General features: G+C 36.0%; 1 long non-coding RNA gene across 1 annotated transcript in view; it reads right to left on the reverse strand.

The window, feature by feature from the left end:
• Positions 1 to 547: 547 nt before the first annotated feature.
• The window catches only part of LOC141417281 (uncharacterized), a 68165-nt gene continuing 41126 nt past the window's right edge, over positions 548 to 27586 (reverse strand). Inside the window, exons 2-5 of the long non-coding RNA XR_012441812.1 lie at positions 11039 to 11132; positions 7207 to 7315; positions 1760 to 1858; positions 548 to 964 (exon numbers count right to left, since the gene is read on the reverse strand). This is a non-coding gene — a long non-coding RNA (uncharacterized lncRNA). The remainder of the gene's footprint in view (positions 965 to 1759; positions 1859 to 7206; positions 7316 to 11038; positions 11133 to 27586) is intronic.

The following is a 27586-nucleotide window of genomic DNA, read 5'->3' on the forward strand; positions in this document are numbered from 1 at the left end:
CCAATTCAAAATATGAATTCATATATTTTTTAATCTATTTTATTTTTTAACAGTATAAATTGTACAGAGGGGGTTCATTGTAATATTTACAACATGCATGTAATGAACTTTGATAAAATTTGCCACATCTATTTTACTCTTCGTTAACCATGCACCCTCCTCCCTGCTCCATTTTAACAATTTTTGCTTGGTTTCATTGTGTAATTTTCATGCATGTGTAATGTGCTTCTATAATAATCACTTTCTTTCACCCTCTCTTTTCCCTCTTCTCCCACCTGCTGATACAATGTATATATATTTCACCAAACTTTCAGTTAACAGCTGGATGCATTGATTGTGTTACAGACACACACACACACACACACACACATACACACACACACACACACACACGTATTCCAAAGCATCATGTTGTTCTTGATAAACATAAACACTATTTTTCAATGTAAAAAAATGATAATCATAGTGAGTACATATATTATCAGAATTTACATTGTTTAAAAACAAAGATCAAGGAAGAGGCTGTAAGTTGTTAATTTTGGTCAACAATCTTTTTTAATCACTCAAGATTCAAAGATAATTAAGACATGATAACTGGACAATACCATCTGGTAGTAGGCATTTGTACACATATAATATCAGTTCAATGAGGTGGACAGTGTAATGAAAATATACATAGGAATCATTAGGTATAAACAATCTGTAAAGTTATGGAAGATTTTCTAGGTGAAATATGTTTGATCTCATTTTCCAGTTCATCATAGTTGGATCCATTATGCTCTTTTCCAATTCAGTTTCTCTGAGTTATTGGCTTTATATGAACAATGTTTAAAGAGTATATAAATCGTTACAAATTCTTTTTTTCATGTGCAACTCTTTACTGAGCAAATACTATGTGCCCTGCATGAACCCAGGGGCAGTGAATGAGACAGATGAAAGTCTTTGTCTTCCTGGAGCTCATATTCTAGTGGAGAGAAACAGATAGAGAATAAGATGAATAAGATAGGAGTGTATAAGAGAGCCATAGGTGCTATGGAGTAAAATATAAAGGGGAAGAAGGCTAGAGAAGAATGGAGCAGGGGTCATTTTAAATAGGTAGGGAGGAAAGGCATTGATAAGGAGCCCTGGCTTCACAGGTGAAGAAGTGAGGCATGCAGAGAGCAGTGGGAAAAGCAACTTAGGCAGAGGAAACAGCAGGTGAAAAGCCCCAGAGGCAGGATGTGCCTGGTATGTTCAATGCATAGCCAGGCCACACACCAGTGGCTCACATCTATAATCCTAGCTACTCAGGGGGCAGAGATCAGGAGGATCTGGGTCTCAAACCAGCCTGGGGAAATAGTTCACAAGACCCTATCCTGAAAAACACCCAACCAAAAAGGACTCATAGAGTGACTCAACTGGTAGAGTGCCTACCTAGCAAGTGTAAGGCCCTGAGTTCAAACCCAGTACCACCAAAAAACCCCAAAAAACTAAAAAACCAAACAACAGCATAGCCAGAGCGCTAAGCCAGGAGATGAGGCAGGGCCAGAGAGCATAGGGTGGATATGGTGTGTGGGAGGAAGTTTTAGGTCATAGAGAGCATTGTGTGTCAAAGGAAGGACTTAGTTTTTTATGCTCAGGGAAATGGACTGTCACTGGAGGATTTGGGGAAGAGAGGGAAAAGGATCTGACTTTCAAATTATTGGGATTGCTCTAGCTGTTGTGTTGAGAGAGAAGGAAAGGGCCCCGGCTGAAGCAGGGAGAGCCCGCCTATACTCACAATAAAGTATGGCCAAACAGATCGGTGGACACATTAGATGTGTGATGCACAAAAAAAGAAAGATGTTGAGGAAAATTGCCAGGGTCCATGGCTGAGCATCTGTAAGGATAAAGTTGCCATTAACTAGGATGTGTCTTAGTTTGTTTTCTGCTGCTGTAATAGAATAACTGAGGATGGATAATTTACAAAGAACAGAAATGTAGTTCTGTGACTGGTAAGTCCAAGACTGAACACCTTCTGCAAGGGCTTTTATCATCTCATGGATGAAGACAACAGGGCAAGAGAAAGCGTGTGAGAGAGCAACAGTAGACTCACTCCTTTTTTATAACAAATCCACTTCTGCAATAGCATTCATCCATTCATGAGCACCTCCTAAAGGGCCTGTCTCTCAATACTGTTCATTGGGAATTAAGCTTCCAACACATGAACATTGAGGAACATAAACAAATCAGAGCAGACAGAGAGTGACCTTCCCATGTCCCAGGCACTGAACACAAATGCTATACTTGAGTTACTAATTGATTTTCCCAACCTACAAGGTTGATTCAGGTGCATTGCCCGTCCCCACAATGGGTAGAATAAATCAACAAGACCATGAGGGCTGTACTACTGGCTTCACTGGCTGAGCACAGGGCCCAGCAAATCTTGGTTCTGCCATTCTCTGGTTGTCTGACCACATGATCCAGGGTGGCTGATTGCACCATTGTTTCAGCAGTGAGTGCAAAACAAAGCATCTCACACTTAGCCAGACCCATTCTGTGTTATTATCGCTCATGCTTCTGAGGTTGACTGAACTCAGCTGGGTCCTTATTTCTGAGTCAACCATGCAGTTTCAGCCAAGCAGGGGCTAGGGACAGGGGCATTTTAGATGCCTGCTGCCAGGGCTGGAGAGATGCACACAAACTGCTGAGACTAGAGTGAAGGAAGCTGGGGTGGGAATGGTGGGGTAGCTCCAGCTTTCTCCATGGGGTCTCCCCACTTGGTCTTCCAGCAAGGTGGCCCTTAGGCTGCCTCTTTCATGGAGGCTTAGGAGAGCCAGAGCCAGATGGAAGTTACATCACCATTCTGACCTAGTCCCAGTAGTCACATAGGTGTCATCTCTACCTGATATAATTGTTTGGAATTGAGTCATTAATCTCACCTTCTGTTCTGGGGGATAGAATTAGACCTAACCTCTTGAAGGGAATATCAGAAAATTAGTAGGCATATTTTATAATTTCTACCTCTGTCTCTCAGTGTCCTAATCTGTAAAGTGGGGAAAATGGTGATAACAACAGTGTACCTCAAAAGGCTGTTGTAAGGATAACATGAGATAATTCAGGTGGTGAAGCACTTCTGCAATGTCCCCTACATATTGAATTCTTAACACAATAGTTAGGTACTTTACGTAGATCAGAATCAAGCAACTTCTAAGCCAGCAAGCTGCCATCTCCTAGTCTTCACAAGTCTTCCTGGGGTTTGGCTTAATTGTTCTGGACTCTTGGCAGGTGCCAGCCAGCCCTGGCAGGACTCCCAGCTAAGCAGCTCCTGGCTGAGCCTGGGAGTTGGGCCTGCACACTTGGCAGGCCAGGGTTAATTCACTTCAGGCTTGTTAATGAAATCAGTTGTAAAGCACAGGGCTCCAACTTTAGCTAAGCTCCTCTGCTCCCCTCCACAGAGTCATGTCTGTGAGCTTGAAATGCCATTTCAGTTCTGTTTTTCAGCCCTGTGACTTAGGGTGGTGACTTTTCATCTAAAAGTCAGTTTTGTCACTTGTCTCCCCTGCCTGGTCTTTCCTGATCAATCAGGAACAAATGGTAGAGTTGGGACTATAGGTCCTGGACATGTTGCCTTCTCAAGTCATGAAGCTAAGCAACAGAGACATGTTGCTTTGGTTGTTTTTGAGGAACTTGGAGGTGGCTCGAACCAGCGGAAAACCTCTTCAATGGAGTTTAACATTGTGTCTTTGTCCCTATATACTACACAAACAAGTAATCTTTCTTCCTGTTTCCCAAATATTTAGGTAAAGTATCAACATCCTGACTCCTAATTCTAGAATACTGAAATGCCTCTATTTGGATAATTATGTCAGAACCCCTTTCCTCATCCTTGGTGTTGTATGGTTTACAGAAGGCATATGATAACTAGAGAATCAAATTTAGATTTAGAAAAACATGCATATAGCTTTGTTATCTACTGTCATTCTTTGATCCATCAGTAATTTATTCACCAATCAGTAAATACTAGCCCTTTTGCCAGACGCCAAAAAACTATTGAAAATAAGACAAAGCCCTTGCCTTCCAGGATTCAATGTTCCAGAAATGGGACAATGGACAGGAAATTAATGACAATGATAATATAGATTTCTCTGATTCAAAAGACCACACTCTGGTTGTCTCAAACAAAAGACTTTGATTTTCTCACAGTTCTAGAGGTTAGAAGTCCAAGATCAGTGTTGGCAGGTTGGTTTCCTCTGAGTACTCTTACCTTGCATTGTAGGTGACTATCTTCTCTTTGTATCTTTATATGGTCTTCCCCATGTGTGCCACCAGTCACACTGAAATGTGGATCAACCATTTTACCTATTTTAAGCTTCACTACCTCCTTAAAGGATCTATGTTCAATCATTAGAGGATTAGGATTTTAATAAAAGAATGGGGGAGGGAATTCAGCCTTTAACAAAGGAAAAGATAAATAAAGTGGGCATTTGTACTTCTGTTTTTGAAAATTTCTGTTTCATTCATTTGCCCATTTCTTCATTTGGTCATTGATTCTTTGGCAGTTTAGGTTTTTTGAGCTCTCTGTATACTCTGGTTGTTAATCCCTTGTCAGATGTATAGCTGGCAAAGATTCTCTCCCATTCTGTGGGATGATTCTTCAGTCTGGTAACCATTTCTTGTGCTGTGCAGAAGTTTTTGAATTTCATGTAGTCACATTTGTCAATCCTTTTGCTTAATTGCTGCGCCACTGGAGTTCTATTTATTGTCTATACATATATGTTTCAATGTATTTCCTACTCTTTTTTTCGGTAGTTTCAAAGTTTCAAGCCTTATATTAAGGTCTTTGATCTGCTTTGAATCGATATTTGTACAGGGCGAAAGACATGGCAAAGAAATGTCAACATCCCTGACCATAACAAAAATGAAAATCAAAACCACATTAAGATGCTACCTCACTCCTGTTAGAATGGTATCATCAAGAACACAAACAGCAACAATTGTTGGCAAGGATGCTGGTAAAAGGAATCCTTATGTACTGTTTTTGGGAATGTAAATTAATACAATCACTATGGAAGCGGTATGGAAGCGCCTCAAAAAAACTAAAAATAGAACTACCATATGATCTAGCAATACTACTCCTAGGCAGGGAATGTAAACCAGGATTCAATAAAGACACTTGCACACCCATGTTTATTGCAGCATTATTCACAATAGCCAAGCAATGGAAATAGTCCAGATGTCCTAAAACTGATGAATGGATTAAGAAAATGTGATATATATATGTATATATATATATATAGTGAATATTATTCAGTATAAAGAAGAATGAAATTTTGTCATTTGCAGATAAATGGATGGAATTGGAGAACATCATGTTAAGTGAAGTTAGCCAGGTTCAGAAAGACAAAGGTCAAATGTTTCTCTTATATGTAGAAGATAGATCCAAATACAAACATAAGCATTATATATACATATATGTATATACAGAACATGTTTCCATAAGTGGGACTGTTAGTAGAGACTAAGGGAAGAGGAAAAGAAGAAAAGAATGATGGTGAATAATACTGAAATACATAACATCTGTGTAGGAACAAGTCACAATGAAACACTGAAAACTGCTGAACAATACAAGGTAGGGGGAAGGTAAGGAAGAGTAATAGAGAAGATTAGACTAATTAAAGTAAAATATATTTAAAGGTAAAATATCAAGGCAAAATCCCATTGTACTATGAATAGACACTTAAACAATGAAGGACAAGAAAGGAAAACAGGTCATGTTAAGGGGAAGGTAATAGTGGGAGGAGAAGGGTAAATGAAGACAGTAAAGGAGGGTGAATATGGTTGAGATACTTTTAATACATGTACGAATATAGAACACTGAAACATGTCGAAGTCATTTTAAGAAGTGGGGTGGGGGAAGAGGGAGGATAATGGAGGAATGAACCAAACTGGGCTATTATATATATATATATATATATATATACACATATATATATATATGTGTATATATATATATATATATTTATTTATTTATTTATTTATGGAAATGTTGCATCAAAACCCACTTTATAACTATCATTTCAAAAAGGAAATAGAATGGGCTACTGGATGTATTCAAATAGCATGGTCAAAGGAGCCCTCTCTGAGGAGGTGAGATTTGAAAGCTACAAGGGAAAGGTATGTCAGGCAGAAGAATCTATAAATCTTGTTAAGAGGTGAGAGTGGTAGTCAGAGTGTTTGTAACATGGAGAATGAGAAGAAATGCTATGTAAATTAAGTCTCTAATCTAGAAAAATTTCTAAAATTTCCTGTTTGAGTTTTCAGTTACCAAATGGAGATAGTAGAACAAATTGTTGAAAGAATTAAATTATTCCATTACAGAGAGTTCTAGCATCTTATAGATGCTCCAGTGGAAAATGGCCTTAAAAAAGAAGTAGCATTTTCTTTTTATTTCACACATCATCCATTACATTTGAAATTACACTCCAGGATGTTCATTAGCATGACTAATTCTGACCTATTGCTAGAAAAATGGACGTAGCATATTCACACTTTTTTTTAATCACCTGACTAGCCTCAATCACTTCATAGCTACCATCAAAATCTGTCAGACCCAAGATCACTGCTCTAAAATACCTTCATTAAAAATATCCTTATCAAATGTACTGTCAAAAAAATCAGGTTTTGATTTGCTGTGTAGTTAACCTCCAATTAGTTTTAGAAAAGAAAGTACATTATAATCACTTTCAACTATTAAAACAATTTCAAATTTGGTAAATTTCTACTTCTAATTATATAAAACAATGGCAAGTGTCTTTTCAGATAATTATATTTAATCAATTGTAATATAATCTATTTTAACTCCATGAAGAGATATTTCAAAATACCAAATATGATCTTCCTTCACGTATATCACATATATTAAGAAGTAAAATACAAGGCATAAAATTCTCTGCAAATTGAAACTTTATTAACAAGGGTGATAAATTAATGATGTTTTAGACGATGTAATTTTTGTTTCAAAAGAGAGGGTAGACAGGTTAAAATGGATTCAGACATTTTTTCTTTCAAACTATGATACCTTAAATTACCCTTCATTTCATTCAATTATAACTCTTTTTTAATTCTACTAGTGCTTTACCTTTCTGAGTCAGCCTTTGCCTGAACATCCCACACCACCCTCAGTTGTCAGCATTGCCTCACGGTTGTTCAGAGAAGAGTGAGGTTCTGAAATGCGTTTGGACTTACCACGCAGATGTGAAATATCTTGAATGTTTGTCTAGGTTGATTTGATAGTTCTCTGGGAAATATTTCAATATAGTCAGAAGTTTTAAAGTCATCTCTCTCTTTTCTTCTCCTGTACCAAATGATATGCAAAACTTCAAAAACATTACTTCTAAGAACTCTGTCAAAGTTGTCATTATATTTTTAAAATCATAGTGACTTGTATAAAATAGGCATTCTGAATGCACCATAGTATGACTTGAAGTATTATTTTAAGCCTGATTTCGCAACAAATTTTGAGATGTTTGTTAATGAAAGACTTCTGAAGATCCAAAAATAAAGGGAGGCAGAAATTTATGTAAAATAACTATGACTTAAATTTTTAAATTTTATTTTGTGAATTTTTATTGCCTAGTACATAAACATTCCTCATCCAGTGTTTTTTTTTTTTATTTCCTATTTTTAAGGCTGTAGGCTAAGCCTAAAGAAAAATCAAAGAAGGCTAATTTGTTTTTCCCTGAGTGCCATATCAATCAATTAGAAATGCCTACCTGAAGCTTTAATATTCACTGGATTCCAATGTCATGCTCATTAAGCTCATTAAGATGATGACCATTAACCATGTATGCCATTGAGGCCGGAGGGGAGAGCACAGGTCATTAGTAATACCAATAATAAAAACGGCTCATTTTGAACATGTATCAGATGCCAGGTACTGTGCCAGATTCTTCATATGCATTTATATAACATCCACTAAAATGACTATGAAGTGGGAATTATTATTTAGAGAAAGCTCATATAGTTCTTAGCACTAATCTTAGCACTAATAAGTGTAGAATTAAGCAGTAATAAATTTAGAATTCAAGCCTAGGTCTTTCTGACATGAAAGCCAATGTTTTTATTCAATATACTCAGCAAGAGATTTTAAATGGCACCAAACCTATCAATATGGATCTAAGATATCAGTGGAGAGGTCTGAGCTAATGATGGGATCTCATTTATTTTCTAGAAAATAGATGAGTGATGTATCATATCATTGTTGAATTTTCTCCAGATTGGAGTCAACCTGTACAAAATATCTGGACTTGTTTATAGAATCAAAGGGCTTTAGCATGTGGAGAAATCAGAGGAATCACCCTTTTTGGCATCCTCGTTTTTTTGGCTAAGGCAATAGAACTTGGGAAAAGTATAGTAACTTTTCCAGGTTCATAAAGACAACTACTGAGAGAAAATTATCCCTCTCCCTCTTACACAGGATTTTATTACTTACTACCTGAACAACAGATACTAACATTTTTAAGAAAAAATCATAATAATAAATCCCCCTCTCCTAAGAAGAGAATCTTACTTTACTTCAGCTGTTTCTTCATTCTATATAGCAGATATCCTAATATCCCAAAAGTTTACTGAAACATAATTTGAGGTTACTGGATATGTGTCATACAGAATTCATCTCAAAGAAAGCCAGAAAAGATTACCTTACCCCCTGAAAAATTCCAGGGCTCTGATAACAACAACCAGCTTGAAGAGTCTCCCAAGGCTTAAGATACTATGCTCATTCCTGAGTCATGAAGTCTGGACTCTGACTTTAGGTGGCAAAACAACACTCAGGACTCTATCTGCATGGTGACCTTTAAAAGACTCTAATTCTTAGGATTTAAAAGTAATAACCAAATGGAAATTAATATTTAAGTCAATGAGGAAACCAAATTACAGAACTGTCCTCTTGTTATTCAAGAGAAAAGAACACTAAAACACATCACAGAACTCTATCAAAATAGGAATACAGATTACTAATGGTTAAGAAAAACATTAATGAACAGCTTATTTTAATATCAGAATTAGTCCCTGAAATAAGGTAAGACACTATGACTAGATTTCATTCAGCATCATATTCTCTGTTTTAAACTTACTATTCATGGGTGTAGGAAATGATTGACCATAGGACTCCAGCATTTAAAAAACAAATCTCCATGTTTGCGTGCGTGTGTGTGTGTGTGTGTGTGTGTGTTATTTAGGGAGTGAGTGTTCTGATGGATAAGGTAATAGGCACTTTATGATTCAATTGTTATCAGTTAGGAGAGGTTGGACCAAATATAGATCCTTAGTCTTCAGATTTCTTTTTTAGTCAGAAAGCATAAACAATTAGAAAAATTTCACTTCTCATTTAATCATAGAATCAAGATTTTTCTCTTGGAGTTAACAAAACAATTACTTCCAGTTTTAGTCAAGAACTATAAAGCTTAAGAGGTGAAGTGTCAAGTTAGTGAGAAACAGCATCTCCTCAGGTGGAAAATCTCTACATTAAGTTAATGTTCAGTGATATTTAGCTACTCATTTTGGTAACTCTGTAGACCCTTCTCACTGAGGAATCAGGAGCTAGGTGAATAGAATAGATATTTTTAATAAAATTAGGCAAAATTAATGTTTAACAATAGCTGTATAAAAGTGATAGATGATAAAGCATATCATACTGTGATTTCTCAATGGGTCAATATTTAATGGTTTAGTGTAGCATGCAAATAAATTTACAACTAAATGAACTTTCAAAAGAAGGCAGTTTGGAAATAAGAAAAATCCTGTTTTTCTAAAGGGCCTCATTAACCTCATTTTCTGAAAGGCACGACATCCAGCTTGCCTATTCTTAAAGTAGTTTTGAAGCTGTGTGTTTTCTTAATGAAACTTAATAATAATTTGATAATTTTTAAAATTCAAATACTGTGTACATATGAATATAAATGAAAACATGAGATCTCTTGAACTATTTCAGGAATGGGGGGAAGGGAGATAAAGAAGAATGATGGAAGGGACAAATTCAACTATGATATATTCGATATATTATAAGAACTTTTGTAAAGGTCACAATGTACCCCAGCACAATAATGATAATAATAATAATAATAATAATAATAATAATAAGTTCCTTTGAGTTAGGAAGTAAGAAAAAACTTAAAAGTAAAAATAAATAAGATATAAATGTCAAAAAATTAATGTACTAATCATAGATTTATAGATAAAGCATTCCCTTGCCGTGAGATCATAAGGTGATGATGAGAGTAACAGATGCATTTATGTAGTCTGTTAATAAAGAAACATTAATATTTCCAGTCAATAAAGAAGCCAAATTATAGAGCTCTTCAACTACAACAGAAGTATTTTCACTTTAGGCATTCTCAAATACAAAATATTTCCATAAGCAGCAAATTACAAAGCAAGGAACTGAAAGGACTTCATATCTTATAAAGAGGCATCCCTGGACTTGTTCAATTAGCTATTTCTCATAGATGTCTCTTCTTTTGAATAATGGAAAGGTTTATAGATAAGTTGAGACAGTTATAGGTAGTTTAGAGTTGATTAATTGTATTTTGAATTTTTTTTGACCATTAGTAATGAAGAAAGTCTTACTGCATTGACAGCTATACAGTGACGTATTTAAAAGATGCAAGTAGAAATTGTACAATGAATACTTTTCTTTACTGCAATTATGCATTTATTATCAAATGCCTTGAATGTACAACAGGGTAATATTATTGAATCACTCGAAGGACAATATATTCTGCCTTGTTTGCCATAATTAATATAGATTTCCTCTCTTATCTTTATCCCCGATTGCTGTTCATTTACCATAATGGGAATTGATCTCAGATATAATAACTAAACCTCTATATGTCCCAAATAGTGTAAATGTCTAACAGCAAACAATGCAAATTTTCTTAAGGGATTGTGAGACACGGTTAAGTAGTGAAAAAATGGTATTGGGATTTTGTTGCTTGATAGGGAAAGAAATCTTTCAGCTATCGCAAGTGATGTCAGAAAGATATTTCTGTGAACAGGGAACACAGCAGGATTTACTTACAGGTTGTCAGGGGCAGGGATGGTTGAAACTCTTCCCTGTGGTATTCATTCATTTCTTGAGTGCTGTTATAATTATTTGCTTCAGCCAACATGATCTGAAATGCATACAAAAAAGCATATAAGTATTCGAATTTTCAATGAAAATCTCAATCCTAATTAACTATAAATCAGTAAAGCCGGGTAGCCTGAGGTAGGTTAAAATGAGAACTTTGTACATGAAAGGCTACATATGCCCCTAAATCTAAGAATTTTCTTAGTTACAAAACTCCCAATCACTACATGCAACTTCCTTCACTTCAATTATTCTCCTAAGGAAAGTGAGAGCAGGTTAACCAAGCCAAATAGGAGTCCATGTCATCAGAGAATAAGTCATTGGTTTTTTTTGGGTTCGCATAGTAAGAATCATAGATCTCAATGGGAGCAGACTTCTGGCCCTGTCATCTGAGAATGTGGAGTGGAACAAAGTTAGAATTTATGCCCTCTTGATTAGCTGAATTATACCCCTGGGGCCTTCGATCCAGATGGAGTGAAGTTCCGTAAGCACTTTCTTTGTTCCACTCTTAAGGGACTTGCTTGATCAAGTTATTAGTATGCTTATATTATCCTCCCTTGAAATGCTGAAAGTTCTTTAAGGACAACAGCCATGCCTTTATGCTTCTTTGTAGGCATATTTATAGTATTGCTATTTATTATATTTACAGCAGTAAATAAGCATAATGTCAATATCAATCACATTTCAAATAAAATATAACTCTGAGTTTAGAGTACAATTAGCCTGCGGCTAGTGCATTTATTATGTAGGATAATCTGAACCATATTTCCCAGTGATGTGTTTAAAGTTAACCTCATATATTTTAATAATAAAAATAACATTCTCAGTTTATTTAGTGCCTAGTGGTAAGAAATTTATGTTATATTTGGTAAAGTTTTAATTTCCTTAGATATAATAATTATCCTATACTACTTAGTATCATAATCAGAAAAGTCATCTCATTTTCTCAAACCTTGTTTTTTATTTTTAATGAAGTAGTTTATGAAACTATTAGTAAATAGGCATGCTCAAGATTTATATGTTACAAACTGTTTTAGTCTGATGATCAGGCTGCCATAACAAAATACCTAGGTGTCTTAAGCAGCACAAATTTATTTCTCATAGTTCTGGAAGATGGCTGGTGTCTATACAGGGATCTTTATCAGACTTGCACGTCTTCTCTCTTTTGCTTATTCGACATTTCCTTGGTGCACATAGATCACCACACTGTGACTTCAAAAGATCCTACCCAAATACAATCTCATTGGAGAATCAGAGCTTTGCCATGGCTTGAATGTATGTGTCTGGACAAGTATGTGAATTAAAATGCTGGAGTGAGGATAGAGGGGCCAGTCACGGATGGACTCTGATACTTTTGTGAGTTTTACCCTAGGAGCTTCATCAGGTCCTCAGGGAATACTGGAGAAAATTCTCCTTACTTCCAGCAGGGGGAGACAAAAAGTAACCATTTGAAATACTCCAGATTATTCCTCTCTTAATATCTGCCCTCAAGAGAAACATTTAATTTTTTTTTATAAGAACTTAAACTTTTCTTTGTTTGTTTTATCAATTCTAACAAACCTGAGGAACAGGAAATACCCACCTTCAACTCACTCTTGTTACTCTGTCTCATGTGAGGTGAGAGGAAAATGGAGAACAGAGAAGCCTGGTGAAGTTCACAATCCAGAGTCATAGGCTCACTGAAAGATTGAGATGTAACCATAGAACAGAGACTGGTTCCCTCCTCACATGGTATCAGCACATGCTAAAGGTGTATTTACTGCACTACACTGTACCCACTGCATCATGTCTGGGTATGAATAAAAAAACCTAGGAGGCATCTGAAATATACAAAATTGTGATGTGAAAAGGCAGACTGAACATCAGATTCAGACTTAGATTAAGCAGCAGTAAATTCTAATAGATAAAGTAGACAGCATGCAAGAGCGCATGGGCAATGTAGGCAAAGAGAAATTTTAAGAATCAAGTAGAAATACTAGAGATCAAAAACACTGCAACAGAATGTCTTTGATGGGATTATTGGTAGACTATATACAACTAAGGAAAGAACCTCTGAGCTTTAGCATATCACAATAGAAACTTCCACAGCATAAAAGCAAAGAGCAAAAATAGAGTAAGAAAAGCAGAACCGACTACCCAACAACTGTGGGACAATTCTAATTGTATATAGGAATACCAGAATGGGAAGAAAGAGAAAAAAATGTTTGAAATAATAATGACTGAGAATTTCCCCAGGTTAATATTAGACACCAAATCAGAGATTGAGGAAAGTCAGAGTAATGGTCTCTGGTAGGATAAATGACAAGAAACAACAACAAACCCAAAAAATCCCCCAAACTATACCTAGGTATATTGTATTCAAACTGTAGAAAATTAAAGAAAAAGAAAAAAATCTGCAGAGAACATACTAGAAAGTAACCCTTCCTTATAAAAGGGCAAAGTTAAGAATTCCATCTAACATCTCTGCAGAAACATGAAAGAAAAAGGAGTTGAGTGAAATACTATTAAAAAGTTGAAAACAAAAATACTTTGTATCCTTCAACAATTATTATTCAAAAGTGACATAGGTATACTTTTGCAGACAAATAAAAATTGAGAAAGTTTATTGTTAATGTACTTATCTTTAAAAAAGCTCTCCAGAGGAAAGAAAAATGATACAGGTTAGAAAGAGAAAAAGAATAATGTAGAAGGAATAACAGAAGGTAAAATAAAATTTTTGATTTTCATTATCCTTAATTGAACTTAGAGACAGTAGTTTGTTCAAAATAATATTAACAATAATATGTTGCTATCTTAATATATGTGTGTACCTCTTTATGTGTATATGTTGTATGTGTGATTTTTATGCTTATAAATGGTTAAAATGAACGACAACAATGGTAGAAAGAATAAGAAGGACAGAGGTATGAAGGAAAGAAGGAAGGAAGGAAGAAAGGAAGGAGGGAAGAAAAGAAGGAAGGAAAGAAGGAGGGAGGGAAGGAGGGAGACAACATAAAGCAGCAGTAATCAAGACTGGTATTGCCAAAGGGATGGATATATAGATGTGTAACATATGTAGATAACAGAGTTCAGAAATTGGCCTGTATTACTGCATTGAATTAACATTTTCTCTTATATTTAGCAAATTTTCTCATATTTATTATGTTTTTATTTGTTTTTATTGATTTAAATGTTTTTTGTAAATTTTACTATACACAAAATGTATTAGTACATACTATAGACTTCTAGTTGTTGTGAAGAGATACTGTATGTCCTTCACCCAATTTCTAATGGAAACCTCAAAGCTATAGTACAAATATCATAAGTAGGATACTGGAATTGATAGAATCAAGACATCCTGATGTTGTCTTGGAGAATTTGAGATTTCCTCACATTGTCATTTAATTACCATGCCCTCTTTTGTTCTAATCCCCTGAGAATTCATAGATATTCTGTTTTTCATTTCTATAATTTTTTCATTTCAATAATAGCATAAATATGTAATCATATATAATATAGCCTTTTGTGGTTGGGTTTGTCACCCAGTATGCATGCACAGATGTACTACAGTTTCTTTAATCACCCAACTGCCTGAGTCTGCTGAGACAGATCACCTACATAAACCACAAGTTAGATGAACTAGATTTGTTACTTATAAAGATGGTCAGCAAGGAACAACAGAAGCCTAGACTCATTGCAATCCAATCCTCTGAGGCTCATGCAAGCGGACCATGGTGAATGGAGTCTGCCCCACTTGCACTGCAGCTGAGGGCTCCTCACCCTGGCTTATTTACCTCAGGGTCCTGGGACACATTGTGTAAAGCCTCAAATGCTGTCCTCTCCCTCGGGGAGACAGTCAGGGCTTTCATAGCCACCTCTCCCTTTTCTCAAACTGTTTCATGCCCAGCACATTCCACAGTGAACAACAGCTACTACTTTTGTGAGCTACAACTGAGAAAGTGGGGAGAATCTACTTCACCCAGGGTTGCTTGAGATCTGTCCTGAGGACATCCGAAGCATCTAGTAGCATAGCTGCTGGCTTATACATTGTTGCACGTTTAACTTTTAAAGCAGCTTTCAGTTCCCTAGCACAACTATGCTATTTTACATTTCTACCAGAAACATACCCACAACCTTGCTGGCATTGGGTGTTGTCAAGGTGATTAACACATTGTATAAACATGGACTAAGTCTGTTGTTGAATTCCTCTATATTCTTGCTGATTTTCTGTCTGGTTTTTCTATCAATTTTAGCAAGAATAAAAGAAGCAAGTCACACAGTATGATTTCACTTACATGACATTCTTATAAGGATAAGCTGAAGTTAAAAAAGAGGAAATCAGTGATTCCCAGGGGTTTGGGAGTGGATGAAAATGTGACTACAGAGAGATTTTACAGTTATATTTTGGAATGGTGAAACTCTTCTGTATCCTTGAAATGGTGGTTACACATATCTATACTGTGTTACATTTGATAGAGCTAAACACCAAAAATAAATTTAACTCTACACAATTTTTAAAAAATGAAATTCAAAAAAAATTTTTGAAGTGAAAAGATAAATTATTACCTGGAAGACAATTATAAATCCATGCTATAATAATATTACAGGAATTCAATATAAATTCTATATAAATAGAAAAATAAACAATAATGATGAATAATTTGCCAAGAAAATACAGATGGCTGAATAGTGCATCTAGAAAATAGTTAATTTTTTTAAAAAGTGCATAATTCAAATAAAATAAGTATAAAAACAGCAACAATAATTTTTTCTACAACATTTAAGAGTGGGAATCTCTTATTAAGGATCCGGGATGTGAGGAAATTCATCTGTTAATTCAGTGTTTGTGGGAACATAAGGCAATACATATCAAACATGTAAACACACAGTCCTTTCAATCTAATCTGACAGATTCTACACACTCTTATCATAAGGACAAAATTGGATTAGTTAAAGATGTTGATTCCTTCCTATTATTTATAATAGGAAAAAAATCATGAATATCCTGCTAGTCATCAATAAAACATAGCACACAGCATACATGAATGTCATATAATATCATGCATTCATTGAAAAAGGATTATATTGACATGTATATATGCGTATATATTTGTATATATTTATATATGCATGGTATATATAAATACATATAAATATAGAGACATCACTAAGTTAGAAAAATAAAGGACATAAAATAGTATGCATTTACTCATACAGGTTTTCTGCTTTTCTACACTGGAATCTTTAGGACAATTTTTACAGTGAAAGTTGTTAATCATTTGTGAAATCTGTAGCATTCTCCTTATCATTCCTAGCCTTGTTTTCTTTATTTGGGAGATGTGTCAGTTAAAATTCGTGGATGATCAAGGGTTAGAGTAGTTTCCAGTGGGTCATTTACATTAGAGAAATTTTAATCAATGTATCAAACTAGAAGCAATTTTGGGAGATGGGATATTAAGTATAAAGTTGGTGAACATTTGTTATGGGGATTGTTTTCATACAATAAAATTCACTCATTTAAGCATAGTGTAATGAGTTTTGGTAAAATGTTTAAAGCGGTGAAACCTCCACACATCAAGATATGGAACATTTCTATCACCCCCAAAACTCCACCTTGAAGCTGATCTCCTCCCCTCTCAGTCTCTGGTTCCCCTCATGTGCGTTCTGTCTCTGAAGTTCTGCTTTTCCCAGGGTTTTACATAACTGGAATCGCACAGTATGGAGTCTTTGGCCTTGCTTTTCTCACTTAGCATAATGTTTCAAAACTTCATCCATATTCTTCTATATATTCATCTTGTACCTTTTTATTTCTGAATTATGTTCATTTTAAAAGATATACACAATTTGTTTTGCTTGTTAGACATTTGAATTTGTTTCAGTTTGGGCTCTTATGAATAAAATTTTAATGAAAATTTGTTTATAAAGATTTACAGGGACATATTTCCATGTCTTATGGATGAATTGCTGGGCCATATGGTAAGTATAAATTTCCTAGTATCTTTTCCAGCCCTGAGTATATTTGGGGAAGGCACTCAGTCAAAGATGAGTACACTCACAAATTATACTATAAGTTGGCTTTTTGTTTTTCCAAACTAAATCTCCTTTTACTTTCTACCTGCTTTTTAACAGACTTCATGTGGTCTCCTATGCTCATGTGTAGTTTATAGACAGCTAAGATTTTCAGTACTTTCATTTTCAGATTTTTAGATCTCCAGATCTTCCCTGGCTACTTTGCTTACAAGATTTCCCTTTTAAATATCCAGCTGGTCTCCTACTTTGTACTTTCACAGCTACTTCCTTGAGCAGCTAAGACCATGGCTTAGTGAAATGAAGTGGAACATGAAGAAAAACCACCAACTCACAGGTCTTACTCAATACAATGATATAAAAGTTAGCTATTGTCCAGAATTTATGTGACTTTCATAGTTCCTAGTGATTTTAAATAATTATTTTTAACAATTTTGTCCAGATTTTAAAATTTTATCTATAGAATTGCCTGCCATGACCAGAAAGCTTTGTTTTTTATTTACACTACTTTAAATAAATATATGAAAATGTTAATTAGTGGTTATTTTATTGAGGTAGAATTTCAGATAACATTGCTTTCTTTTTATGATGTTTTAATTTTTTGACTCTTTTGCATGAGTATGTCATCTGTATAATCTGAAAATAAGAATATTCCATTTATTGCTTTTTTATTTTATAATAGTTTCCAAAAACAAGAACACTGTAAGTTGGAGCAGAGATGTATTTTAAGAGACTGTTAAATTCCTTTAACACACAGGAGAGAATGGTTTTGCAATTAGTATAGTTTTATATTTCATGCACAACCTCTATGTAAGGTAGTACTTGAAAAGATTTGTTGGGTTTTCACCCATAAGTAGTTTACCATTTTGTCTTATTTATGAAATTAATTTATATTCATATAATGTACTTTTTAATAATATGAAATAATTTAGATTCATGCTATCTGATTAATTTCAGTCACAATTAATGCAACTTAGCTGCTTATTTAAAGGCACAGTCCTATTTTATTTTGGGAGCATCTCCTAACCCGAGGAAAGATATAAGGTCATAACACAGCTATTAGTCATTGAGAGCTGACCAAATGCCAGCCATTGCTCTGAATGATGCTTACATATTTTTAGACTGTTTAAAACTCCTAAAACCCTTATCAACTGAATTTGAATAGCATTCCCCTTTTATAGATTAAGAGACTGATGTTTAGAAAAACTGGATCTTTCTCTAGGGTCATTAAGTTAGTGTAATAGCAGACCCAGGGTAGACTTGGTCCATGACCACCCTCTCATCACCACTACACTATACCATGGAGAAATGAGAGGGTAGGAATAGGATGAGTTGACTCTCTCTCAAAATTAATTGGTAGAAAATATTGCTTAGAAAAAGCTCAAGATCTCTTTCTGAGATATAAGAAGGCCATATTGAGCTAACATTTTCCCAGAGTGCTTTATATGTGTTCCAAATTAAAGACAAGATGATGTCTGAAATTTCTTCCAGATCTATAATTCAGCATCTTGGTTCTCAACTCTTTTGGCCTAAGGAAAAATTTAGAAGTAAATCTCTTCTCATACCCTACCCCCCCCAAAAGCTGCCTATTTTTCAACCTTGGCACTCAGTTCTGCCATCCTTTATATTTCTAAAAAGCCAGGCTGCTAATCCTTAAGGTCTTTTAGTGAAGAGATTCAACAGAGCAACATACAGAAGCTTCTCATTTTTCTGCACTAGCCACTCTCCTTTTCTTTCTTAGTATTAAAATTTCTGAGCTTTACCTGCATAGCCAAAGCACAGTGTTCTGCCTCCCAGATAACTACATGTGGCATTATGACTAACTTATGGCCAAAATAATGTAAACAGAAGTAAAATATACAATTGAAGTTACACTTTTCAAAAATAGATGACTACAAGCTCTTAGTGCTCTTCCCCCGTGTCACACACAAAAATACAAAAACAACAAAGAAGCAACTGCAGTTTGATCAAAATAACTAAAGAAGACCATCAAAGAATTGCAGAGGCAGCAGAAATCCTATAGAACACAAAACCCAGCATGGTAGCACAGAAAAGGAGAGGAAACATTTTGCCTTTGACACTGCAGCCCCCAAGTTGAGATCAGCTCAGAAACAGGAAGGAATTGTCCCTAAGGAAAAAGGTGAGCAAGAGGACCCTATAAGCCATCTCACCACCAGGGACACCTATAGTTATCACTATTGAAGACACCTGAAGCCAAATGCCAGCGGCTCATGCCTACAATCCTAGCTACTCAGGAAGCAAAAACCAGGAGCGTCACAGTTTGACACCAGCTGGGGCAAATACTTCATGAGACCCTACCTGGAAAAAACCCATCACAGAAAAGTGCTAGTGGGTTGCTTCAAGTTGTAGTCCCCAGGACTGGGGAAAAAAATACACACAACAACAACAAAACAACTCTTGCAGTCCTCAAAGGCTCATAGCTCTGCAGTTGGAGTTACCTGGAGTGCATTCCCCTCCCATGGACCGTGATGCGCCTCCCTGGGTCAGTTTGGAAATGAAGTCACTGCAATACTGCATTCTGTATGGGGAGAGTAGCCATTGTTTCCTTTCATCCCTGAAGCTTAGCTGCTACTTCATCATGACTGCCTGGTAACATGCCAGCCCTGAACAGAGTTTCTACTGAGGCCAAACAACTTCAGAGCTTCTCTAACTCCTCGTCCCAGTCACTGGGTGGAACTGAAGTGGTTACATGTGCCCCTAGGGACTCACAGTGGTTGCACCTGCAAAGGCTACAGCTGAGGCAATCCTTTGTACCCTGGGGAACTTTGGGCCTGTAGCACACCACAGCAGTCAAAGCTCCTGCATGGCAGCTGAGGCAGCACTCCAGGGGATCTAGGACCTCCAGTGTACAGGAGACGTCTCCTCCCTCTGGAGTCACAGGGGAGAACATATCCTGAATCCAGTGGCTCAGAACCTCTGGCACACTGGAGCTGACAGTGCTACCCTCCATCTTACAGAATCAGAACCTTGGCTAAGCTGTGCTGTCCTACCATCCAACCCAAACGGTCACAGTGTCCTGCCTTCCTAGAACTGGACAACCTTTCACCCCCACCATTGAAGCTGCTGGGACACCCTGTCTTTCTGGGGAGTGGAGTAATTCTTGCCCTGACCTCTGAGGTCCAAGACACATCAGCTTCTTGCCACATCTGCATCCTTGTTGCTACTGCCCCTGGCTTTACCGAGGCTGGACTAGTTATATGTCCTATTGCCTGAGTGTTCAGAGATACCACAATGTAATATCTTATGCACACTTGGTTTTGGGTTCTGCCCTCAGTTTCCAGAGCACCCTTTCTTCCCCAGAGTTATACTCAGTGCTATGCACTACCTCTCACTGGTGCAGCTCAGCCTCCTGGGCCTGAGCTGCTGGATGTTCCTCTAAGAAACAGCCCGCTTGGTGGAGAAAAGTATCTACTTGTGGAGACAGAATCTTTGCCTCAAGTCACAGGTCCAACAGCAGTTTCATAGGACCTTAAACCTAGGAACTTCACTCCCAGCCACTTTGTCTGAGTGCCCTGCACCTCCATGCTGCTGTGGCTACTCTGTGAGCCTGTCAGACTCAACATTGGGAGAGAGCCCTTCAGCTAAATCTCCTCACTGTAAGGAAGACAAGAACACGAGAATCTCTGAAGCCCATACCCTAATAACCTGCACAACCATCATAACTGCCACAAAATCCTGTAGTTTAGACCACTGTAGCAACTAAGTCATCATTAATGTTGATTGCAACTGAAGAAGCTCTATGAAGACTATCCTACTGGACTCAGGGCTTCCACACCTGGCCCAGCTGCAGACAGGCCCATCTGCAGGTGGAAAGCTTCTCCTACAAAAATCATCCTGTTCTATCCCACCACCAAAAAAGAAAAGACAAAAAAAAAAAAAGACCTCTCCCCAAAAATCATTCTGTAACATTTAGAAGTGACTGTACTTCCAGGAGTGGGGCATCGATGTAAGGACACAAGAAACATAAAAACAGGGAAACATGAAACCACCTAAGAAACATAATAATTAATCCATGTCTGACCCCAAAGAATGTAAGTTTGTAAACGGTCTAAAAATGAGTTCAACTAATGGACTTAAGAAAACTTAGTGAAATATAAGAGGAAACAAATAGATGATTCAATAAAATAGGGAAAACAGTACATAATTTGAGTGAGAAATACTAGATGGATATCATAAAACAGAACCCAATAGACATCTTAATGCTGAAGGATCCAATCAAAGAAATAAAAAGCATAGAATCAGGAGCTTCAATAGCAAATTAGATCAAGCAGAGGAAAGAAGCTGTGAACTTGAAGATAGATGTTTTTAAATGATGCAGTAAAAGGAGAAAAGGGGGGGGGATCAATGAAAAAGACTATTAACAGACTATTGGGCTTATGGGAAATTATAGGGTGAACATATATTTACATTACGGAAGTTCAAGAAAGAGAAAGTTTATTTAAGGAAATATTTGCTGAGAACTTCCCAAGTCTTTGGAGAGAGATATGACTACCTATTTACACAAAGCCCAAAAGTCTCCAAATAGACTCAATCCAAAGAGGCACTCTCCAAGGCACATTATAATCAAATTGTCAAAAGTCAAAGGCAAAGAAAAATTTAAAACCAGCAGAAAAAAAGCAACTACTCATAATAAAATAATCTCCATTAGACTTTCAGTGGATTTCTCAGCAGAAACCTTGCAAATCAGGAGAGAATAGGATGATCTATTCAACGTACTAGAAGACAAACCTGTTATCAAAGAATACTATACCCAGCAATGCTGTCCTTCAAAAATCAAGGAGAAATGAAGTCTTTTACAGAAAGCAAAAGCTGAGGGAATTCATTACAACTAAATTTGTGTTATGAAAAATGCTTAAGGAAGTTCTTGAAATGGAAATTGAAGTATGATAATTGCTTTCATGAATACTTATGAAAGTATAAAACTGACTAGTAGAAAGACGTAAACATATAGTTAAATCCAGACAATTCCAATACTATCAGGGTGCTGTGTCAGTAATCCATATGTCTACTATGGAGATTAAAAGTCAAAGTGCTTAAAACTAACTACTGCTATAATAAGTTGTTAATGAATACAGGATGTAAACAGATAGATGTAAATTGGGACATCAAAAATATAAATTGTGAAGGGGGAGGGTAAAGTATAGTGCTTTGTATGCAAGAGAATTTAAGTTGTTATCAACTTAAAATAGTAAATTATAACTAAAAGATGTTGTACATAAGCCTTGTGGTAACTCCAAAACAAAACAAACAAAATAACAGATACACAAAAAATTAAGAGAAAGGAATCAAAGTTTAGCACTACATAAAATTAGCAAATCCTAGCTGATGGAGTGACTCATACTTGTAATTCTAACTACTAGGATCTTTGGTCCAGGCCGGCCTGGTCATAAAGCAAGAACCTAGTTAAAAAATAACCAATGCAAAAAGGGCTGGTGGAGTGGCTCAAGTGATAGAACACCTGCCTGGCAAGGATGCAAGATCCTGAGTTAAACCCCCACTACCACCCAAAAGAAAAATAAAAAAATCAAATCATAAAGGCAGGCAAGAGAGGAAGAAAGGAACAACCTGAAAAGTGACAACAAAATGGCAATTGTAAATCCTTACCTAGCACTAATAAACTTGAATAAAAATGGATAAAATTCACTAATCAAAAGAGTGGCTGAATGTCCAAAAACCCCAGATCCTCTTCTGTGCTGCCTATAAGAGATCCACCTACTGGATGGCATGGTGGCACACATCTGCAAACTCAGGTAGGGACTCAGGAGGTGGTGGTAGGAGGGCTGTGGTCAGAGACCAACCCGGAAAAAAGCATGAGACCCTATCTAAAATCAAACTAAAAGCAAAAAGAACCAAGGCATGGCTTAAGTGGAAGAGCTCTTGCTTTTCAAGCACAAGGCCCTGAGTTCAATCCCCAGTACTCTCAGAGAGAGAGAGAGAGAGAGAGAAAGAGAGAGAGAGAGAGAGAGAGAGAGAGAGAGAGAGAGAGAGACATATAAGAAAAAGGGAAAGGATAAAAAAAGATATTCTATAAAAATGGCAATCAATGGAGAACAGGGGTGATTGACTCTACTTATATCTGAAATAATAGACATCAAATCATGTCTTTCAAAAGGAAGATACTCAGTTTCCACTTCCTTTGTTTTTCCTTTTATGATAACTGGAAAAACAGATGTAAGTAGATATAATTTGCTATCTGCCTTGGATCCCCTTTCAACATTATACATGGAGAATGCCAGAACTTGTCTGTCCTGTATCAGTTTCTTCTATACAGCTAAATAAGAGAAAATGTGTCCTTCTATATAACTTAAAACACGTTTTTTGTATCTTTGTTACAACAATGTATCCAATACCATAATGTGAAAACTGGTATCTGAAAATGAGGATTACTATAATAAAACTGAAAACAATATGTAACTGGCTTTGCCACCAGTGAGTGAAAGGCAAGGGGACATATACAGCAGACTGGAAAACTAACAGCTTTCTTCATTGTACAGCAATATCTATTAATACTTACCTGTGATAATTTTACAGGTAGACACCTTTAAAGGAATTACACTGGTTGGGTAAAGTACCTAGAAAAACTCAAAGTGTTAATGTAATTCAGAAGATTCTTTGTATTTTTAATAAGTTCCTAGGAAACATAAATTTAGTTCATCAATATCTAGCTTGGAAACAAAGATGAAAAGAAACAAAGCACTTCTAGTAGCGCAATCGTGGACCCATTAATCATTAGGGGATGATCTTATATGAATATATGATTTTTCTTGCAGGATATTTTGTTGTTTGTTTCTGTTTTATCATAAACAAATATCAGAAGTCATTTAACAATTAGAATGGCTGGGTTGAAAGAGCAGACTAGCTGAAAGTTTAATTTTTTTCCTCTTTTTGACTTTCAGCTTTTTTGGTTAATTTGAGTGTCAAAAAGTGAATTTGTTGCTGGAGATGTGTTTCAATAGTATAGTGCTTGCCAAGCAAGTATGGGATGCTAAGTTCCATCCTCAGCACCATAAAAAAAGTGAATTTGCCAAAGAAAAGGCTGAGTATTAAATTTGTTTTTGTTTTTTTAAGAAAAGGTTTTAATGTCTGTTGTATGATAACTCAAAGTTAAAATGCTAAGATTACTGATGCCCCTAAACTTGTCATGGGGTTATATCCCAATAAGCCCATTGGATGAAACATCATAAGTCAAAAACACATTTAATGCATCTAACTTACCTAATATCATAGCTTACCATAGCTAACTTTAAACATGGTCAGAACACTATGGGCAAAATCATCTACTATAAGGTCTATTTATATGACAAGTGTTGAGTATCCTATATTTTTTTCATTTCTATGAAGCAAAACACAGAATGGTTGTATGGATATACTTTCATACCATTATAAAACTTAAAACTGAAAACTTAAAAGTTGAGCTATCACAAGTTGGAGATCATCTGTATAACCAAAAAAAGTCCTACTTAACAAAAAAAAAGTCCAAATTATGTGAGTTCAGTAATTTGAATTCAGCTATTGGAGTTCAGAACCTTAGAAGATTCAAAGAGCCAAATGTTTCTGAACCAAAGCAGCAGAACACAGGGCAGTTGCTAAGACCTTTATTAGAGATCACCATTGTACATTTTTTTTATCGTGAAATTAGAGCAACCCATTAAGATGGGTTTAATGATCTTGACTTCCCCGCCAAGCTATTCTTTCAGATAACCTTAAAATAGTGTACATTAAATTGAGGCAGGTGGGGGAATAGTCTGAGCCTAGAATCTAGTATATAAAAAAGTATAGTAATAAAAGCTATCACCAGAGATCTTTTCAGTTTGGTTACTTCAAATGAAGCTGACTGGAAGTAAAAAAGTCATGAAAATTTATGGCTTGCACTACCAACCATAAGTCTGGCCTGCAAACCCTGTGATTCCTGAAACTCTAAAACAACCTTTAGTTCCCAAAGTCTGTACCAGCAGGATAAGGCTGCAGCACCCTGTTCTTCAGCCCCATCTTTATTTGTGGTCACAGAGAAAAATTCACAAGAAAGCAAAGGGGAGGCTATAGAGACACTGGACAAAAGGAATTACTTTCCAGAACCTTGGCAAACATCTGGGCAAACCCAGGAACTACCATAGCATGAAGTCTTCAAAATTTATAATCAGGAGGATTTGAGAACTCATGAATTTCTCCTTCTGCTAGCCTCTGAATTTGAGTTTGGGTTGTAGCTACAATGTCCCAGCTGAACTATTATATGTTGAGCGGTTATATGCCAGGTGTGTGTCTTTTAGTTTATAAGTCATAGAAACACAGGTAGCCACAGACTGCCACATCCAGAGTACTCTGCTCCACATAGATACCGAGATTTTTGTTGGTCTTGCTTCTAGACTTTCTCCCTTTGGAAGGAATGAGAATGTTGTACATATATGATAATGGTATGCATTAATGTTTGGATGGTTAGAGTGAGGCACCATTGAAGTGACTATTATTTGTCCTTAATATTCATTCTACTCTCTTCTATTAGCAAGACCTGTCCTGGTGGAACCTGAATGCGCAAGTTGAGCCAGTATTTCCAAACATCCTCGAAAGTGGGTGAGAACATGAGATTAAGTTGTGGTCAATGGAATAGGAGTACATGTGATATATGCAAATCCTGGTCACAGCTGTTGCTCAGAAGTTGCTTTTTCTTTCATTCTCCCGCTCTACTGTCTGCTATAGCGGGATAAGTCATGTGAATTTTGAACGAGCAAAACCTGATCATGAGTAAAACTCTCTCACAGTGTCACAGCCTCTACCTCAACATTGGTAACATTAGCTTACAATTTATTGTGTTTTAACTGGCCATAAGATTTTAAGATTTGGGAACAAGCCAATAAATTTTTTGAGCTAGAAGAAATATGTTCTGTCTCTGCTTGCCTGATTTTGTGTTTGATTCCTACACTGACATACATATTCTAAAATTCTGAAAACATTTTGCCATATGCAACTTCAATGTGATTTTCAATTAATTGCAGCTCAAACATCTTAAAAATGATGTAGAAACCCACATTAAGACAACAAAGTTTTCTCACATCAATTATACTATTTTTGTGCCATTTTTTATGAATTATTCAAGTAAAAATCTATCATAAACCAACATATTTGCAAAACTGTTGCTCCTCTATTTTTAACAGGAAAACAAAAGGCTCCCACAATAGAAAAATGAACAATTGAAAATGTTCAATGAAAAATTGAACAACGATGTATCATCTTGATAAAATAGTATACAAACAGGTGCTTCTGGATATGCTTATTTTGCCCACTATATCCAACTTGCTCTGTGTCTGGGTTACGGGAGCTGACCTGTGTGCACTTTGTCAGCAAGACCTTTTCCTTTTGGTCATGGCAATGCAAACACTGGCAGGAGATAAGAATGAAGGAGGAGAGAGAGGCATGGGTATTTATTCTCTATCTTCCTTCTTTGCAGGGTCACTGAAAGTGGCATGGGGTTCTCAGCCCAAAGCAAATATTTCTGTCACCTAAATTCTGCTCTGAGCACTTTCCAACTCTGAGTTGAAGAACCATTCTCACCCTTTGATGCTTCAATCCCTGGGTAGGCACAGCATTCTCTATTACCTCTTTGTTTTCCTTATTCCTTGCTTACATCTTTGTAAATTATTGCTTTGTTAAGCTGTTCTCTTTTGCAAATTTATTTATCATTTAAAAAATTACCAGATAAATTTGTATATAGTTATCAGGTACAACATAATGCTTTTGAAGTATATACACATTGCAAATGATTAAATCCAGATAATTAACAAATACATTACCTTACTTTACTATCATTTGGTGAAGAGAGTACTTAATATCCACTCGTTTATCATGTTTTCAAGAGTAGAATATTTATTGTCATTAGTCACCATACTTTATAATCTCTTGAACTTATTCCTCCTATCCAACTATAATTTCTAAATTACTTAATGTGAGTGTGCCATCTGTTTTCTTATAGAATCCTGGCTGGTATATAGGTAGAAAATAAAGTTTTATATACTATCATCCTTATAATATAAAATAGATGAAGTTAAAGGTCAAATGGAAAGATAGAAATCAATGGAATACTGTTACAGTGACTTGATGAAAGGCATACATTTTTTTTTCTAAAGTTCTTTTGCTATTAGGTTAGAGTTATTTTATTAGCTAAAAATATGTAAAATTGTTGCTAGGATATTTTGTCTAGTGGATTTCTTCAGCTTTTCTTTACTAACTGGAGAAGAATGAATCATTAACATATTGAATTTATGTAAATCACACTAATCATCTGCTTTTTCTTTTTCTGCTCCTAGGCCACAGGGAATTGCTGGAGAGGATTTTGGAGTCAGGATGACTTGATTTTAGCTAGAGTTCTGCATTTCAAGCACTGGAAGCAGATTCTGGCTGATTCAACCAGAGAAGGGGTTTATTAAATTGATTCAGAGGCTTACAGATTTGTTGAGAAAAGAACAAGACTCAAGAAAA

Source organism: Castor canadensis, chromosome 2, assembly GCF_047511655.1.
Source record: "Castor canadensis chromosome 2, mCasCan1.hap1v2, whole genome shotgun sequence".
In the NCBI taxonomy this organism is placed as follows: Eukaryota; Metazoa; Chordata; class Mammalia; order Rodentia; family Castoridae; genus Castor; species Castor canadensis.